The 20,604-nt window shown below is 48.3% G+C and overlaps 1 long non-coding RNA gene across 1 annotated transcript; it reads right to left on the bottom strand.

Moving 5' to 3' along the window:
- Window positions 1–851: 851 nt before the first annotated feature.
- Window positions 852–3,007, bottom strand: LOC121137880. Its single transcript, XR_005875151.1, has 2 exons — window positions 2,756–3,007; window positions 852–1,478 (listed from the first exon to the last, which is right to left on the bottom strand). It is a non-coding gene; the product is annotated as an uncharacterized LOC121137880 (long non-coding RNA).
- Between the last annotated feature and the right edge of the window lie 17,597 nt (window positions 3,008–20,604).

Raw genomic sequence — 20,604 nt, 5'->3', positions numbered from 1 at the left:
GCTAGACAACGGTCAGTGCGCACAGGATGCTGGACTTTGGGTCAACTGGTTTGAATGTGTTTGAAACCAACTGCCATGGCCTGTCTCGAGGGACCAGCTGGCCCTGGGAAGAACAGCTTTCTGGATCGTCAAGACCCCAGATGTGAAAAGGCGTGATTAATGTAAGTGCCCCATCAGAGTGGGAAGGAGACGGTCACAGGCGAGAGTGAGGCAAAGTGGAACGTCAAGACTGGCTGTGGTGGGAACCCACTTATCCTCTAAAAAGGATCTTTGGGAAATATTCAAGGGTGACCTGCAGGGGCTGGGAAGATGGCTCAAAGTGCCTTACAAGCGCAAGGACTGAGTTTCCACCAGAACCCACATTGAAACAAATGCAATCTGTGGTAGTGGTGTGGTGGTGTGGGGGTGATGATGGTGGTGGTGGAGTGTGTGTGTGTGTGTGTGTGTGCGTGCGTGCGTGCGTGCGTGTGTGCGTGTGTGTGTGTGTGTGTGTGTGTGTGTGTGTGAGATCCCAGCTCCAGAGAGGCAAAGACAACTGGACCCCTAGGGTCAGTGGCTAGCCAACTTGGGTTAATCAGTGAGCCTCAGGCCAGTGAAAGACCTCGTCAAAACAGGAAATGGAAATGGGTAAGTCCTGAGGAATGACCCCTGAGGTTGACCTCTGGCCTTCACATCTAAGCACACACATGTAGACAGGCGCCTACACAAACATGGCGCATCACACACACGAGACAGCCCACAAGGGACGAAACTTGCCCTCTGCCATCTTTTGTCCAGAACTCATCCCCAGCAGGTATGCCCTGCCTTTCTGCTTCCAAGTCATGAATAACAGTAATACAAGGGCAAATGTCTGCAAAAGGTATTTTTAATTAGTGAATTTACAAGGAAAACCTCCCAAAGATAGGCAACTTCTATCACACCAAACAGTTACATGTAACAGCCCATCTCCATGTCAGATGAGTAAAATAACAAAAAAGATCTGAGCCAGGTCAGAAAAGTCCAGCCCAGCAGGCTGGTCCTCCATGTGCTCAGGCCTGCTTTCCAGGCTGTGGCTGATGGAGCCAGCTCCCCCTGCTGAGAGCTTCCAGGAGAAGCAGGAAGAGGCTGCCAAGCCTGCAGAAGGGCCCCACACAGGACAGCAGAGAGCATGGCCTTTGCAGCCTCCCCCTCAGCCAAGTCCAGCTGAGACACTAAACAGAGCTCATGGTGACAGGAAGCCAAGGCTGCTGCGAGCCAGCATCTGAGCTCACTGAAAACAACAAGTGGCATCTTTTGAAACGCCCGAGGGCAGCACTGTCCCCACCTCTTGGCAGTTGTATTTTTCCTTCAGTGTGAAGACATCTGAGGCCAGGGATAGCTGAGATTCACAGAGGGCAGGAGCAAGGAGGGTGGCATCCATGACTTCTGGGCTTCCTGTGTTGCCAGTCATGAGGGTTAGAGCCTGGGCCTGTTGGCTCTAACAAGCTAGGCTCTGCCATCTGTCATCAACAGGTTAATTAAAGACAAAGTTAACAGTGAAAAGCAGAGGAAGGAGAAGAATTCAACATGACCAAGTCAGCAGCTGGAGAGATGGCTCAGGGATCAAGAGCGCTTGCTGCTATTCCAGAGGATTTCGGTTCCCAACACCCACATCAGCGACCACCTTAACTCCAGCTCCAGTGCATCCAGACTCCTCTTCTGGCTTCCTCGAGTGGGTGTACACACACACACACACACACACACACACACACACACACACAGCATACACTCACACAGACACACACATACATGGATAAAAACATATATATTTTTTTAAATCAGCAAAGGAACACAGGCTCAGTGACATCCCACAGAAAAAGCCCATCATCTCTGGGACCCTGACATGAGGTTCAGGTGTAAATAGAAGGCAAGAGGTACGCACACTTAACAATCCTGGTCAAGGTTCCCACCCATCATCACACCACGCAGTCCCAGTCCCTCCTCCTGGTGGTCTGACAAGCTGCCAGAACCGTGTGAACTCCCCTTCCAAGAGACAAGCTCCCCTCGGGCGAGCATCCCTCTCCTCACAGGAGAGTCTAGGAAGATTCTAATTTCTTGGGGTCCATTGTTCAATCATCTACTAGCCAAAGGGGAGGGGGGCCTCAGGGATCTCTTTAGAATATCTTCATTCCTGCCAAGATGGTTACACTCATAGAAGCAATGAAGAAGCCGGTGGCTGTGCGTTCTAGGCCATTTTATAGCCGTCACTGCATGCCACCCCCATGCCCAGCACCGGGCAAGGTGCCCTGTGACGTGCAAGAAGATCACTCACAAGACCCAACAAAGAGGAATGAGTCCCAGCGGGTAAGAGCAGAGTCCCTACGCCCCATCCCAAAGCAGCAGTGGCTTGCTGGTTCTTGGACTGGGCTGCAGAGGGCTGTGGGAATAGAAAGGCGATACCCTGTCTCCACCCTCAGGCTGGTGGGGATCCCAGAAAGGAATGCAAACAAACACTCCCCCTCCAGCAGGATGTGCGCTAAGCAGAGCCCTGTTAAGTACGGAAACAACAGCTGGCAACACCTGAGGCAGCCAGGAAGCAGAGCATGTCTACAGATACAAGGGCTGGCTGAGGGCTGGGGCTGCAGCTGGCAGAGGCCAAGAGGCAAGGGTATAGGGCACAAATACAGAGGTAAGAGGTCATTATCAGGTCACAGAGACCAGGTGTGGGCAACCTGGAAAGCCGGGTGAGGAGATGAGAAGTAGGCGTTTCACCACCTCAGGCTGGCTTATTCCTCACCTGGCACGAGAACTGTCTTGGGTCACATGACGTTCTCCTTATTCCTGACAAGTTTCGGAGCGGCCCTCACTCATTACCACTAGTTAGCAGGGATGGACGTTCCAACCAAGGTGGGACCATCCCGGGACCCCGGTTCCCATAAATGGCCATAAGAGCAGGTGTCCTTTGGGCGGTGGTTCCAGCTCAGTGACTCCCAGGAGAAGCACCAGGAGTGGTTCTGTGCCTCACTGTTGAGTCCTCCAAGTTGTGGAACCCTTAGAGCTTGGGTTACAGGGGTGGGGTTACAGGGGCGGGGTACAGGGTTACAGGGGCGGGGTTACAGGGTTACAGGGGTGGGGTCACAGGGGTGGGGCAAGCCCTGAGGTCTTAAACTCTCCTCCCATCTCTGCCCCCTCTCTGCTTTCCAACTGCAGAGGCAGTGTGACCTGCAGCCTCCCACTTGGGCCACCACATCTCCTCTGCCATGGGCCAAATCCACCCTTCCCCCTTCGAGTTGCTTCCTCTCAAGTATGTGGTCACGGCGGTAAGAAAAGTGACACACTCAGCCATGGATCTGCTCTGCCATCCCAGCCTGCTCCAACCGGAAACACAGGCTTTCAGAACAGAACGGAGGGAAACATGTTAGTTCTGAAAGCCCTGAGCACAAAGGCTGCCTCTGGCTGGCTTTGAGAGACAGGTGGCGTCCTTCTCCCTCGGCTTGAGGGATGATGACTCAGCTGGTGAAGTGTGCTTGTACACACCTGACAACCTGAGTCCTGTCCTTGGATCCCACAAGGTGGCAGGAGAGAACCGACTCAGGGCAGCTGCCCTCTGACCTCACAGATGAGCACATACACACAAATAATGACTTGAATGTTATCAGCAAATGCTTTCACCCTCCACTAGGCACTAACAAATGGTGTCTGTGGAGGTCATTTCCAGCACACGGTTCACCGCCACTCAGAACAGGCAGAAGGTGGAAGCCAGTCCACCAGTGAATGGCTGAGGAAAATATTATCCCCTAGAGGTTATCCAGCCTTAGCCAGGAATGGAACTGCTTCCTGCCAGCGTGTGGGGGAACCCTGAAACTTTATGCTAAGTAAAAAGAGCCAGCCACAAACCAGCAGATGCTGAAGAATTCCATCTCCCTTAGGCTCCCAAGGAGTCAGATTCCTAAGTGAAAAGTGGAGCGGGTTGTGCTGGACTTGGACAGGAACTAGTTAACAGTGTGAGCATCAACTTTGAATGATGGGAAGGGATGGCAGGGATGCTCACACAGCAATGTGAGGGTGACTGAAAAAACAACAAGGTTAAAATGGCTGAGTGTGATGGTAATATGTGATCCTAGCCTGAGTTACACAGTAGCGTCCTACCTTTAGGTTTTTATGGCATTTATTTGTTTAGCGCGAGCCCCAGGGACTGAACTCAGGTTGCCGGTTTTGGAAGCAATTGCCTTTACCTGTTGAGCTATCTGGCCAGCCCACAAGATTCAATCTAAAAACAAAACAAAACTAAAGGAGAAAAAACCTACAACATTCCAAAAGGAAGATTTTCAGACTGTTTTAGCAAAGACAGCAATCTCTGGCCTTTGGCTGGACTTGGACCTTCTGGGCCTGCAGTCTGTTTCCATGGTAACTGCAACAGGCAAATGCATGCCTAGCAGGCAGATCTCAGCCAACAGAGTTGCCACACTGCCCCCCCCCCGCCAGGAAGCCTCTGTGTCTCAGGTCAGTGACTCTTTAGCTCAGATGTCACACTCACTGGCTTCCTGTGGTCTCATGCCTGGACCTGTACTCTCTCCTCTTCTATAGAAACGGCTGGTGTGAGCTTCTGAGCCTGCTCGGTTAGGGGTTGCAGTACACCTCTTGTGGTTTTCCTGTGCTCGGTAACTCTCGCCTGTTTTATTCTGTCTGTGGTACTGTGGCCCTAATCCAGGGCCTTGCATCTTTCCCCTGTTGACATTCATAAACGTGTATGCCTTTTCCCTTCCTAAACTGCTTCCCCTATTAATTCCTGCAGACCTTCAGAGGAAGGTTTCCACGTACCCTAACAGAGCCCCACCCACATTTCCTGACTGTTCAGAGCAACCTCCGCCCAAGGGAAGACAGTCATGGGACAAACACCAGTGAGGATGAGGCCTTTGAGCGAAGGGTGGCGTGTCCAGGTGACTTTGTTTGGATTAGAGGGAGCCTGTGGGCATGGACTTGGGACTCAGAACCCCTAGGATAGGTCACCCAGCTGGCTTCAGCAGCTGTGTGCCCATGAGCAAGTGACGTAACAGGGCTGAGTGGCTTTCTTCCCTGTGGGCTGATGGGTTTCCTAACCTGTCAGGATGGTGAAATGAGGAGAGGAAGAGGCACAGGAAAGGCCCTCATCTCAGGAGCCCACAGCCACACCCACCATCACATCTCCGCCCTGTTTTTCCAAGACACCCACACTCCGGTGGATTCTACTTCTCCTGGATTCATTTCCCAGCTTGCAATCCAAATATCTCTCTAGATAAAGTGCACAGGGAATAGACCCCATTGGCTAATAATGTTTATGGGATGCCATATTAGTTACTTTTCTCATTGCTGGGACAAGGTACCTGATACAAAGCGACTTAAAAAATGGTTTTAGTGGCTGGGCGTTGGTGGCGCACGACTTTAATCCCAGCTCCCGGGAGGCAGAGGCAGGTGGATCTCTGTGAGTTGGAGGCCAGCCTGGTCTCCATAGTGAGTTCCAGGACAGCCTCCAAAGCCACGGAGAAACCCTGTCTTGTAAAACTAAAAAAGAAAAAAGAAAAAAAATGGTTTTAGTTCACAGTTGGAGCATACAATTCCACACTGTGGAGAAATCACAGCAGCATGGTTATGAGGCACCTGGTCACTGTGTGCCCAGTCAGGAAGGATGCTGGTGCTCAGCTCCCTTTCTCCTTTTCATTCAGTCTGGGCCCCCAGCCTAGGGATTGGTGCCGCCCATACTTAAGGGAGTCTTCCCACTCAGTTAACCAGAAACTCTTTCACAGACACACTCAGCGATCTGTCACCTAGGTGACTCTAAATCCCAACAGTTGACAACCATGATTAGCCATCAGAGGGACTGTTACTATTTGAGTCCAAAAAGTTATTCCCAGAGTGTGTTAAGGGACTGTTGCCAACTGGTGTCTTTTGAGAGATGATTAAGTTGTGAGGGCTGTAACTGTATCAATGAGTCAATGTGTTGAGGAATTCTGAGCTGGATAAACCATGGCCATCTGGTTCTACTGCTTTTAGGCTTGTGGCAAGACAAAAACATCATGGTGGAGGAAAACCGCTCATCTCAGGGCACACAGGAAGCAGAGGGACAGGAAGGCAAAGAACAGGGTACTCCTTCAAATGTCCACTCAGGGAATTACTTCCTGGCAAGGGTAGGCTAGACAGAAGGAACCTCCATACAATGCTGATGAAGGTAAGCTATTCTGGCCACTATGGAAGCCACTATGGAAGTTCTTTAAAGAATTAGAAATAAAACTACCACTCCTGGGTATACACCCAAAGGAATCCAAGCTCTTATCTGCAGATCTCTGCTGCACCATAACAGCCAAGATGAATGAAATTAGCCAATCAGCCTAGTGAATGGATTAATAAATGGCTTCGTGGTTTGTGAACCCTGACTGTTCTTCCAGAGGTCCTGAGTTTAATTCCAGGTAATTACATGGTGGCTCACAACCATCTATATTGGGATCTGATGCCCTCTTCTGGCATTTAGGTATACATACAAACTAAAGCACTCATATGCATAAATAAATATTTTAAAAAACCTCTCTGTCACATGCACAGGAATATTATTTATCCATAAAGAATGAAATTATGACATGGACCTGGAAATCATCATGCTAAAACAAGATTAGCCAGACTTTTCCAGATTCAGAAAGACAGGTGTTGCCAGGCATAGTGGCACACACCTTTACTCTCAGTATGCAGAAGGCAGAGGCAGAGGCAGGAGGATCTCTGTGAATCTGAGGCCGGCCTAGTTTACATAATGAATTCAGGTCAGCCAGGATTATATAGTGAGAATCTGTCTCAAGATAAAAAGAGAAGCCAAGCAGTGGTGCACGCCTTTAATCCCAGCACTTAGGAGGCAGAGGCAGGTAAGATAGATCTCTGTGAGTTCAAGGCCAGCCTGGTCTACAAAGCAACACAGGGAAACCCTGTCTAGAAAAATTAAGAGACAGAGACAGAGATAGAGAAGAGAGGAGAGGGGAGGGGAGGAGAGGGGAGGGGAAGAAAGGAGAGGATAATAAAATGCCGTGCTTTCTTTCTCATATGGAATCTGGGGGGGGGCAAGAGTAGAAGGGTCACTGGAAGAGAGAAGGATGGAAAGCAAAGGGGTACACGAGAATGAGGGGAGGGTACCATCAAATCTGTTACACACAAACAAGTACGATATGTCACAATGGACACTAGCATGTACAATAATAAAACCAAAAACTGGTAGTGAGATTTACATGACATTCAATCTACTATTTTAAGCATGCTTAAGTGTACAATTCAGAGGCATTCATTAAAAGCTGCAGAGGAAAAAAATTAGCTTTCACTCTACCTTTCACAGTTCTTGGATTTATATCAGTTCTTGCTTTATAACAACAGACAGACCGAGAGTAAAGCAACAGAAGCTTAATGAGACATATACCTAATGCACACAGGGTGAAGGCCCGGTGAAGGAACTAGTCATGAAGAGGTGCCTTAGAGAATCAGCCTAGCGGAACTAAGATACAGCTCAGAGGATCCATGAGGCAGCTCACACCTGCCTGCAACTCCAACTCGAGGGGACACAACACCCTCTCCTGGCCTCCACTGGCACTGTGTTCAAATGCACACACACACACACACACACACACACACAATTAAAAATAAAAAATCTTAAAATAAGAAAATCAGACTTGCATGGAATCAGGAAAGCATATACAATGTTCAGCAGCACAGAACTCCTTGGCGTGGGTCATGCACACACCCAATTCTTACCTAGCAACCTGCAAGCCACCCCACCCACTCTGCGCTGCATACACACCCACGAGGAACAGCAGAGGTTTCTCCTCCCTAATGGCTGTCACATTTAGAATCTATTACATCATACTCTGTTTCTGTCTGGTAGGAAGACAGGGATGGGCTGCCCTACCTGGCTGCATCAGGGTTTTTACTAATTGTCTTTTAGTAATTACATTCCAGTGCATACAGTATTGCCTGACACATTAGACACTTAATTTAAGAAAAACAACAAAAAAAGGCATGTGAAATTAGTCGTCTAAGCTGTGTGAATGAAGGAATGAACCCATACCCAGGCACAACCTGGACAGCTCTACACCTGTCCTCCAGAGGCCCGGATTCTACGCCAGGCTGGAGAGTCTGGAAAGAGCCTGACCTACCTAGACCTGAGGAAATCAGACATTCCTCTACTTGGGTTTGTCACCTTTGCCTCAGCCTGCTGTATCATGGGAGGCCAGGCCCTGCCATCCCTGGGTGAGTAACCAAACAGTAACCCAGGGAGGTGCAGCTGAGGAATTCCTTCCTCGGGGACATGTGAGGCCCACTTATTGCGTGCCAGAGCACCCTGCAGCAATGCCACCATCAGCTGCTGGTCTGCTGACTCTACCAGGTGACCCAAGTAGCGTCGGGATGTGGTTGCTGTTTGTGAGCTTCTGATTTTAGGGAGGTCTCACTGTGTAGCTCGGACAGACCCAAATTCTGGACTCTCCTCCAGCCTCCTCGGTGCTGAGATGATAGTGGGTGACCTTGTCCACCTAGCACAACCTTTTGACACCACAAAATCCCAGTAGAAGAGCCAAACTACCGAGACATAACAACGTTTTCATCAGTTGCTGCTCCATCCTTAGTATTTAACTTGGTATGGTGACAAATGGCTGTTTTCTTTTTTTGTTTGTTTGTTGGTTTTTTGTTTCGTTTTGTTTTTTTGAGACAGGGTTTCTCTGTGTAGTCCTGGCCATCCTGAAACTCATTCTGTAGACCAGGCTGGCCCAAAACCAGAGATCTACCTGCTCTAAGTGCTGGGACTAAAGGTGTTTGCCATCATCACCAGACCAGATGGTTGTTTTTTAAGGAAAGAGTCATCATGGACATTCTGGAGAAATCCTGTGACCCCAAAACTCAAGAAGCTGAGACAGGAGGATCATAAGTCCTAAGTCATCCTGAGCTACATAGTGAGACTCTGTCCCAAAAAACAAACACAAGGAGGAGGAAGAGGGACAGGGAAGAAGGGTGGCATAGGTACACACTGTAATTCCGGGGGGAGGGTGCTAGGGAAGAGGACTGTGAGCTCCAGGCCTGCCTGTGCTACAGACAGACAGACAGACCGACAGACAAAAAAGAAGAAAGACACTGAGACGCTGAGATCTAACCTGTCTGCAGCCTGGCCCACATCTTCTGCTCTCCTCCATGTCTTTACAATAGTCCTGATCCCAAGAATATGAATGTCACTCATGGTGGCCGTGGGGGCACTGGGGAAGCACTTTCTACATTACTTGTGCGGTTCTCACAGCCACTGTCCTCCAGGGTCAATCATGCGATGTCAGCCTTCTTTTACCTGACTTGGTATCTCTATCCAAGCCACTTGCCAAGTCCTACAGCAGTAGGAGTCCAGAGGGCTCTGGAGTGGATGCCAAAGTCTCTCCTCACCCCAAGAGGGTAAAAATTGCCTGTAAAGTGTTAGACCCCAGGCCAAGTATAGGGCAGTGTGAAGATCCCCAGGATCAGAACTCAAACAGAGCAAGGACTGAGCCTGCAGCAGAGACAGGACCCAGAGGTAAGCGTCACGATGACAGTTATTATTTTCTTTTCTTCCCAAGAACCTTGAGTAACCACTTTGTGATACTGTGATTTATAATGACACACACACCACCCCATTCCCAGTACAGTGCTCCTAGATGCTTGGAATTCTTTAAATTATTCATAATAAACCCTTTCAACCCCAGGGTATGCTAATGAAGTGACTCTTAGGAGTATGGAGCTGGGTCCTGGGAACCAAAGTGTGACCAGAAGACTGGAGGGCCCAGCCCCACCCATGACTGGGGAGGTGGAGGCAGGCAATTTGAGTCAACTTCCAGGGGCCAAGAAGCTCATGACTCATGCCCAGGGACTAAGTCTCCCTAAAGGAGGGGTTCAGCTTCCACAGAGATGAGCACATGGGGTGCTGGCAGGGTGGAACCCAAGGAGAGGTGCTGCTATGCTCCTCAAATGCAAAGCAATCATCTTATTCCTGAAATGGTAATTCCCAGGCCTTTTTGAAAAATAAATTTCCACTGTGTGCACACACCCTAGTGGCAGTCAGAAGACAGCTTGTGGAGTCTCTCCTTTAACCACATGGGTCCAGGCCCAAACTCAGGCTGGTCAGCAGGTCACCTGTGCGCCCTCCAAGACGGTATGAGAGAGACAGAAAGACAGACAGAGAGGGAGAGGGAGGGCGCAGAAAGAGTCACAAACACAGAGACAGATGGCACAGAGAGAGGAAGAGAGACACAGAGAGGAGGCAGAGAAAGGCAGAGAGAGAGAGAGAGAGAGAGAGAGAGAGAGAGAGAGAGAGAGGGAGAGAGAGAGGGAGAGAGGGAGGGAGGGAGGGAGGGAGAGAGAGAGAGAGAGAGAGAGAGAGAGAGAGAGAGAGAGAGAGAGAGAGAGAGAGAGAGAGAGAGAGAGAGATTCCTGAGTTCTTTGGGGGTTCTGGGAACCTCTGATTTGAAACAGCCATGAAGTTAAGGGCAGACTGTTGGGGTCCGTGTCAACTCTATGCAATACAGAGTTGACTTCAATCCCAAGTTGCCCCAGCTGGCACTGGAGAATGGGTCACTGTGAGTAAAACCACCCCAAAGGGAATCAGAAGTAAACTACAGACAGTAGCTGGCACAGGACAGAGAAACAGAGTGTTTTCTCTACAACTTTAAGCGCACAGCTCTTCTGCAACGTCTCTGTAAATAGGACAAATCACCAGCAATCGCCGCATCACCACCACCACCACCATTGCCGATGCTGAAGATGGAGTTCATCTCCTCCTCCATGATAGGCAAGTTCCACCATTGTGTTGCATCCTCAACCCCACAGGGACATTCCTAACCAGTACACTTCTTACAAGGTAGTTTGGGTTCGCAATCAACCTCCGTAGTCCTTCCCACCTTCTTTCAGAATAACTTTCATCAGGACCAAGTCTTGGTTGGCCCTGTGGCTTGCTTAACTTAGGGCAGTGGTTCTCAACCTTCTTAATGCTGCAACATAGTTCCTCATGTTGTGGTGACCCCCAACTTTAAAATTATTTTCATTTCTACTTTGTAACTGTAATTTTGCTACTGTTAAGAATTGTAATGTAGCTGGAGAGATGACTCAGTGGTTAAGAGTACTGGCTCTTCTTCCAGAGGTCCTGAGTTCAATTTCCAGCAACCACATGGTAGCTAACAACCATCTATAATAGGATCTGATGTCCTCTTTTGGTCTGCAGAGCACTCATACAAAATATAAAGAATGTAAATACCTGTGTTTTCTGATGCTCTTAGTGACCCCTAGCTTGAGAACCACTGACTTAATGAACACAGGAGACAGAACCTTTGTGACTCCAAATCCCTGACAATAAGATGCCTCTTGGTGTCTTGCTTTAGGCAGCCATGCTGAGGGAAGCTGTTGGCATCTGAGGAGGATTGGGAGGACCTGTGAATGAGTGCTGGGACCAGTATCTACTGCCAGGCAGGAGTCCTCACTTGTCTTCCCCAGCAGAGCAACCATGGAACAGAGTAGTAGCAAAAGAGCCCAGACACCAGAGATTGACCAAAAGGGGGTTGAGTCATCAAGACTTGGGGGCGGGGCTTAGTAGATTGAAAATAAGAAGAGCATTTGTTAAAACCGACCCCTCAGTCTAGTCAGCTCTAATGAGTATCCTTCTCCTAGAATCTCAACCCTTTTCTGCCTCTTACAATGACTTGTGATCCTTACAGGGCATGGGCCAGGACCACAGGAAGGGGTGAAGACCTCCAGCCAGACTTGGGAGAGTGATGAAAGAAAATTCATCTCACCCAGCATCATTACAACCCTAAGTTCTGGGAGGGAACCAGACCTACTTAGCATCATTTGGGAGTTTCTACTTCAGGAGTAGATAGATAGCGCTTGGTACCTCTGCCCCCGGGAAAGAGTCTCCAGATAAATTAAGATCATAAACGTGGAACAATAATGGCTCACTCAAGACTGTATGTAAGCGTATGGATTGACTGGATGCTCTATAACTCACAGCCATGCCGAGCGGTATTAAGGAACGACTGAGATGGGAGTGGGGCTGGAAAAGGACTCATTAGGGTGGGGGTCCCTTAGTGTGGTCATGGAGTGGACAAAGTGTGGGGTGCGGGTGGGAACACTCCACTGTCATTTATTTCACCCAGCGCTGCCTGATTCCTTGGGATGGGTCAATGACCTCAGCTAACACTAGCAAGACCTGCTTGGCATTGCACTGGGTAAAGCTCTAGAGAAAACACAGGACCTCTAGGGAAATGTGTCTGTTACCAAAGCAGGGCCCATGAGAAGCAGGAATCAAGGTGGAGTCTGGTCTAGAAGGGCTTTGCTCACACTTGGTTTAGGAGACTGGTAGCTCCGTCCAGACCTCTCCATCAAGCAGGGTACTTACTGGTCTCCGTGCACAGCTCCGCGCTCAGCCCCATGTGAGGTATCACTTGGCCAGTGTTTCTCAAGTTCACAGACACACTGCTCTTGGAGAAGATCCATATCAGGAAATCTCTCTGGGAAGTCACATTTCCCCAGCCCTCTTCCTCCACTCCCTTTGAGGGTGCCCGGTCCTCTGACAGGCTGTTTCCTGGTTCTTTCTGCCATTTCCACAGTGCCCAGAGGCAGGGTGGGCGTGGGCACCCATTATACAAGAACATTCCCACCCACCAACTCTTCAACTTGGGAGGGGCTGTTTTAGGCTGCACCTGCCCTAAGGAAAGATAAACAGCCAGTGTCCTTATTTACATGTGGACTGGCAGCTGAGTCAAGGCACTGACTTATCAAGGCATCTTCAACACGCCAGTGACTCAGTGAGGTCAACATGCCACCAAACCCAACAGACAACTTCATGCCCCCAGGTCCTGCTGTGTGCATGGATACAGGGCCTAGTCAGAGCCAACACTTCCCCTGTGGTCCTACCTGAATGCAGCCCAGCATCATGGGGCCAATAACGCTGGAATCCTAGCTAAGTGTGGTAGTTCAGGCCTGTAATTATGGTATTCAGGTTTAGGCAAGAGGATCTGGAGTTCAGACAAGCCAGGGCTCCACATCAAGTTTAAGGCCTGCCTGAGTTATATGGAGAGACCCTATCTTAAAAACAAAAAAGCAAACAAACAAAATAGCAAGAGATATGATTTTGCCTGAGATGTTGCTTAGAGTCCCTGCACAGAATACAAGACCCTGGGTTAAATTCTCTGGACACACTAAGAAGCAGAAAATGCATACACTGGCACACACAGACAGAGAGACAGATAATAGACAGACAGACGGGTACATACAGATAGATAGATATAGATAGACAGACAGATGATAAATAGATATACAGACAAATAGAGGGATGGATGGAGAGAGAGATTCCTGTATGCAGCGAACTGTGAACTTGCTATTCAAGTTTGTGGATTCTGTGATTTTATTTCCCCAAGAGATACAGCACCAAGTGAATCTGTCCATTTTGTTACAACTGTCAAGTGTAATCTCTAACAGGGCTCTGTAGAGTTACAAGTGGGTGCTTGTCAACCATGAAGGAGGCCCTAGCTTCAGTCCAGAATAATTGTTTTTAAAAAATGGTAATTCTGAGGTAGCAACAGGCTGGAACTTCCAGTCTTGCTATAGATCCGGCCTGAAAAGGACAGATATCCAACCCTAGGTACCAGGGCCAGGCTCTTCTAGACTTGGACGTTTGTTTACTTGGCTTTCTCAGCCCATGACCCAGGCCACCACCCCAACCATCCATCTTCACTGCTTAGCCTCAGCGGCAACAGCAGCAGGAACTCACACAGCAGCTGTGAAGGGCAGTTTAGCCACTGAAGTACCCGGAAGCATGCAGTGTCCCACTCCCTGATGCTTCCTAGAAGTCTAGTACGTGCGTACACATGTTTTGTTTTTTGTTTTTTGGGTTTTTTTTTTTTTTTTGGTTTTTCGAGACAGGGTTTCTCTGTATTATCTTGGAAGCTGTCCTGGAACTCGCTGTGTAGACCAGGCTGGCCTGGAACTCACAGAGATCCACCTGCCTCTGCCTCCCGAGTGCTGGGATTAAAGGCGTGCACCACCAACGCCCGGCTTGTGTACACATGTTGAATTGTTATAAGACTAAATGCTTCCTCCCCCTTCCAATAGATATCTTTTAATCTTTTCTGCCTCTTTCCCTTCCAGCTTAATCGGCTCTTTTCTCCTAGCCCCAGTGGGATTGTGGATCAAATCTAGGTACATGCATGCTAGGTAGGCACTATCCTGACCCATATCTCCAGCCTGTTGTAATCATCTTTGCTATAACACACCAAGTCACTCTGGAAAGGGGGTAAGACAGAAATAGCATGAGGAAAGGAAGGAGGGAGTTAAGGAGGGAGACAGAGAAAGAATACTATGGACTTTGGAAGCATACCTAAAGATCCAATTACAAAATTACCTTTAGCTCCACTATGGGGCGCCTGCTGTGTAGTTACGAGAAACACTTACATTTTCCCTTCTTTATTAAAAACACATCCCGGCTGGTGAGATGGCTCAGCAGGTAAAGGTACCTATTGTCAGCCAGGCCTGCTGATCCAAGTTCAATTCCCAGAGCCCACATGGTAGAAGGAGTGAACACACACACACACACACACACACACACACACACACACACACACACACTCACAAATCTCAGTGAGGATAAATGTAAGTTGAACTCTGTGCACTACTAGGGGAAAAGTAAAACAGTAGACCTACTATGGAAAACAATAAGGAGAAAGTGAAGCAGAATTGCTGTATGGCCCAGGAATACCATATCTGAGTGGCTACTCAGTATCTGAGAGGACTCTCAGATGGACTGCATGCTGGATCTCCAAGAACTACCAGAACAGCCCCAGTGTCTGCAACACTGCTGGCGGCATGACCTGAGTGGGCACTGAAGTCCCACCAGATAAAGTGTTCATCACCCTTCATCCACAATGCCTGGGACAAACAATGTCTTGTACTCAGGAGTGTTCGGGGATGGCACTGGCGGGGCATCTCTAATCTGGATCAGAGACCCCACACATGGGCCAGTAAGATGGCTAAGCAGGCAGAAGGTACTTGCCACCAGCCCCGATAACCCGAGTTTTATCTGAGAGTCACATGGTGGAAGGACTCTGACCTCCACAGGCACACTGTGGCACACACACACCACACACAGATAAATGTAGTAATAAAAACTTGGGGTATCTGGGTAAACAGTGGACAAGAAGCTGCCTTCATAGGACCCAGTGAAAAGTCACAATGAGTAAAAACAGACTATTCCAAAGAAAAGTGGGACTTTGGGGAAATCACAAAGGTAGTGCCAGAGAAAAGATGGATGAACCAAAGGGAAGCCAGCAAGCTAAGCACAACTCCAGGCGTGGCTCCCTGGCAGGGCAGAAGCAGAAGCCTCGTCCAAAAGGAAAGCCAGGCAGCCCTATGTTCACCCTCAGGACAGCCCAGCCCTACAAACCTCAGGTCCCATTGTGAGTTTCGGTGAGACCATAATTCTATGGCCAGGAGCCACCTTGAGAAGAAGCCTACTTTTAAAAAATGAGCTACCCTGGGGGCCTGGAACAAGAAACCACCAAAGGCCAGGGAGATGGAATCGAACCTTTCACAGCTGTTGGGGAAAACAGCCCTGGGAGGTAGGTGTGTGTGTGGGGGGGGAATGCAGGGCTACACACTGACAAGCCAAGTGCTGGTGGCAGGTGATTCTGCTCAGGCCAGTAAGAGGAAAAAGTGATCTTAGTGCCAGGGAGCAGACTCCATCGACTGAGAAGAACCCTGAGTTCTGGCACCAGAGCCCAAGGCCAGAAGAATCTGTGGAGCCTGACAACGCGGAAGCTTGTGGAATACTTGGCACCCACAGCTGACCCCTCCAGCAGGAAGGTCAGTATTTAAGAGGTTTGGATACAGGAAGTCAGGTCCTCCACTTGTACATATTACAACATTCTGACTACTTCCTCACTCTAAAAAACTTGAAAGAACACTCCAGTTGTGACATTAGGAACCCAGCAGGCAGGATCTGGAGAGCTGCAGAACAGAATCTGATGGAGAAGGGACGTTACCAAAGGGAACACAGCTCTAGCAACCATGAGATGCCGGTGCAGTGGAGACACCACAAGCCACGGGAAAGACAAGGGTCCACACAACTTCCTTCCCCTCCCTGTGCATCTAACTGACAGTCTCCAATTTGCAAGGACCCATAAACCTGCATCAATGATATTAAAAGCTGCAAGAGAAAAACATTAAGTCATCGACAAAAGAAAATGTCAGATTTATAACCAGCAACTACAAAAATCAGGGAAGCATGGAACAATGGTTCAGGCCTTGAAAGTCAGTAACTATCAACCAAGGCTGAAGGTCCAGCAAAGCTACTGCTTATTAGGTACATGCGACTGACACTCTGCCTACTGTGCCCTGAGAGAAGAAACATGGTCATGTCAAGGCAAGCACAAACTATGGCAATTCACAGCCACTAGGCCTGCACTTCAGAGGCTACATAAGGAACAATATACACAGAGGAGCACTACATAAGGAATTCATCACGTCTAACACAGTAAACCAGTAAACCCCTAACACTAACGGGGGTGGGGAGGAGAAAAACTAACTAACTAACTAACTAACTAACTAACTAAGCCCAACAAACCAGAAAAACAGACAAGAAAATTAGAGCAAATAGTAAACATTTCTCAGTAATAACCGTAAGTGTAAATGGCTCAACCTGCCAAGAGATGCAGACGCTGACTGGACTGAGAAGCAAGGTTCACCTACTAGATAGGTCATCCAAAGTCAAAATCAACAAAGACCTCAGAGCTAAATTGCACCATAGGTTACATGGGCTCAACAGATCCACGAGATGTCCTATCCAACAGATATGGGATACACATTCTCTAAACAGTCCACAGAACATTCTAAAACAGACCACAATAAAAGTTTCCACAAACACACACCCCCACCTAGCCTGAGCCACGTAATCTTCAGCAAGGTATCAGAAACGAATGGGGTGGGGGGCGGCTCTTGAACAAATGGTGTTAGGAAAGCTGGATATTCACACGAAGGATAATGAAACTAAATCCGTGTCATTCCTGGTGCACAAATACTGCTTTACGATGGCTCAAAGCCCTTACTGTGAGATGTGAAAGCTTGTGGAAGCCCACGTAAAACACACGCACAGGCAAGAACTTGCCAAAAAGGACTCTAATGGCACAGGAAGGAGTCTCAAGAACTGAAAAACTGGGATTGCATGAAATTAAAGCGCTTCTTCACAGCAGAGGAAATGACCGGAAGAGTGAAGACAGCCTGCAGCATAGGCGGTAACCTAAGCCAACTATACATAAGGACAGGCTGATGTCTAGTATGTGTGAAGGACACCAAAAACATTAACACCACCACCCAACCAATGAATGAGCAGGCAGTTCTCCAGGGGAAGAAACACTGGTGGTCAGGAAACATTTGAAGAAGTGGTCAACATTCTTAACCACTGAAGAAGTGTCCATTTGCACCAAGTCAAGATGGCTAAAGCAGTGACCACAAATGCTGGTGAGGATGTGGACAGACAAGAAGGCCAGGTCACTCATGGGAGTATAAACTGAATGTGGGGGCTGTTAAAAATCTGGTAAACACTAACAGGTTTCTGAATTCACAATGACCAAAAGTTAATTGAAAACCAAACATCCAATGAGTCTGTTTCTGGCTGTGCTCCCGGATTGCTCTGTGCAGTGTCACCTAAGCCTTGGTTCCGACTGCAAACAGATGCACTACGCACTCCACTGTGCCGCCTGACAGCAAGTGTTGCCTAGTCCACTGCCGCGATTTTACTGTACATACAAAGTGTTCTGCTCTATGGGAAACAAAGACTGAATAAGCTCCTACCACCATTCCTTATCATGAGTATCAAACCAGTGTTACCTTTGTTGTAGCTTTAGGATGTTCGATTTTTAAAAACTGCTGTTTGAGTTACTGACTTAAGTTTCATTAAAAAAGAACTGTTAAATAAAAAAAAAACCCCTGTTAAGTGATTTTGGAGCATTGTGGTCACGAAAGACTGGAAAGAGGCTGAAGAAACGGCTCAATGGTACTGAGTTTGCCGTGCAACCAGATTCAGAGCGCAGCCGCCATGTAACTAGCACATGCTTGTACGCACAGCTCTAGAGGCAGAGACAAAAATCTCTGGGTACTTGCTGGCTTCCAGTCTATCCAATTAAATCTAAGTCCGAGGTTCAGGGAGAGAGCCTGCCCCCAAAGAATATGCGGAGTGTTAGAGGCCACCTATGCCCTGTCCCAGCCTCCAGGCTCACACCTCACACATACGCTCTCCTAGATAAGCAAGCCCTCATGAAGGAAAAGCTGTGCCTGGCTCACGGTGAACACTCCCTCTTGCTTTCTGAACCTCCTCTGCTCCTCTCCTCACTCCCACTGGAACCAGCCCACTGACCTGGAACACCTAGTGGCAGTAGCCATTAGCCAGTAGCCATTTCCTCCAACTTCTTACCTTGACTTCGACAAAAGCTGTCTCTTTGGGCAGGAACAGCATTGACACTTAGCAAAGGAAATGAAGACCGACCTGGAGAAATAGCTGAGATGACTGGCTTCCCCACCCCCACGCCACACCTATTCATGCTGAACCTAGTGGTACTTCAAGCGACACCTTGAAGCTCTAAAACTCTTTGCACCAGTAATGCTGGTGCACTGTCTCCCAGCAGGCAAGGGAAGGAGGCAGACTTCAGAGTCACGCCACGCAACAAACCTCACACAAGAGGCTTATAGGGACGAGAAACCCCAGGAGGGAGGCTGCCTCTGCGTGGGGGAAAAGCAGCGGAGAACTGAGCAGAGACAAGGTTTAAGTAGGGTTTCTTGGGGCAGTGGTGGTGTGGAACTTTCTATTTGGCCCTGGAAAGTAAGGATGGTCTGAGCCACACGCTGGGGAAGCTGGATGAACTGAGAGGTAAATCAGTGGTATAGCTGGGGAACTAGTCAGTCCCGCTGTTCCAGCAGCGACACCAGTAGTTATATGTAGAACCTGCTGGAAAGGGTATGACCTGAACAGCTCGTTTATCCCACCATGCTGCTTTCACCCTGTGATGGGAATCAGCAAGGGTTCTTCACTGGATATCGTCCCTAGTTTTGGAAAAAGGAAGACCAGGGCACAAGTCCCAGACCACCCAGTGGGTAGGTAGTGGTAACTGAGTGCCACAGAGAATCAAGGCATTGTGAACGTTTGGGTATAGTGGCTGGGTGGTAGTACTAAGGATTACGGTGTTATTGCAGTCTGCAGAACCCATTGTGCCCCCAGAAGCATGTCTGTGACACCAAAGAGAGATGTGGGAGAGATAAGGGATGCTAGTGATATTTGGCTTGGAGCAATTAATGAGTGTTGAGGTGAGAGAGTCTAATGAGACCATAGGTGAGATCACAAATGGTGGCCATGAGTTTGACCTGGAGGGACACACAACAAGCATTCTCTAAGGTGACCTGGCAGGGTGTTATTCAATAATTTGGAGGTTAAGGTCTGAAACAAGAGATGGTGTAATAGGGAGGTAGAATCAATACCGTCTAAGAAGGGTACTATTAAGAATGTAAAGATAATTGAGGAGCTTTGGAGCCCTTCTACTTTGTCTATACCTAGGGGTTGAGAGTGGGATGTGTATCCTCTGTATTTTGATCATGCCTGATGGACAGCCATGATAAATGCTATAGTAAAGTTTACCAATGACCCCCCATCTCCCATCTGGAGTACCATGGGTCCTTACCTAGGATACAAAAGATCCCCCAACAGCATAAATGGTAGAATGCCTTCCTGAATATGCATTATGTCTCCTACAGGACCAATAAAGACAGCCTCCATAAGCCTCTGGTCGCTGTCAGCAGTAATTTCTAGTTTGATCATAGAGAGAGTAGGCATAGGGGACAGGTGTTTTAGAAGTTAAGGTAGCTGTTATAGGGACAAGCATCTCCTTTTGGCAACCTGCTGGTGAGCAGACTCCAGCTCCCATCATGAGAGTGGTCTGGCTAAACCATTAAATATAGGTTTCCTAAACCTTTGAAATCTTATTATTAACAATAGCACAAAGGGTGAAAGAAATCTGAAACATTTTTCACTACAGGAGACCACTTTCTTATACCTTTACAACATGCATATCTTAAAACATTAGTTTTCACACACTCAGACACTTTCTTAGTCTCTCATTGTTAACTGAAGTCCAGAGGTAAATTCTAAGCCCTCCAAGCAGCCATGGCAAGTGGCATTAGCGGTGGTGGCTGGCAGCTAGCATCATCAGAGAAAGCAAAACAAAACTAATAAATACAGAATATAGAACGCTCACACACTCAAAGGACACCAGTCAGAAACAAAGCATGCAGTGGCCACCATCACTCATACATTCAGCTGAGTCTGACCCATTCCCATCTCTTCTCCCATATTTATCTCAAGATTTATGGACACACCAGAAAACACAGAGACAGACAGACAGATTGTTCCAAACAACCAAGACCAGGTGGGTGGGTGGCACCTTCTTCTGAACTAGATGGGAGTGATAGGGTTTTGTAATTGGATGATGAGGATTTTGTTCGTCTATAGGCGGGGTTTTGGATGTCTAATACCTGGGGATGTACCTAGGAGGTTAGCAAGGGAAAAGGTATATTGGGATGTGTGATTTGGAGGAAGAG

The sequence above is a fragment of the Mesocricetus auratus genome, unplaced genomic scaffold (genome assembly GCF_017639785.1).
Source record: "Mesocricetus auratus isolate SY011 unplaced genomic scaffold, BCM_Maur_2.0 Super-Scaffold_100707, whole genome shotgun sequence".
NCBI classification, from domain to species: Eukaryota; Metazoa; Chordata; class Mammalia; order Rodentia; family Cricetidae; genus Mesocricetus; species Mesocricetus auratus.
Note: the sequence above shows the minus strand (reverse complement) of the source record. Positions and strands in the feature narration are given on the sequence as shown.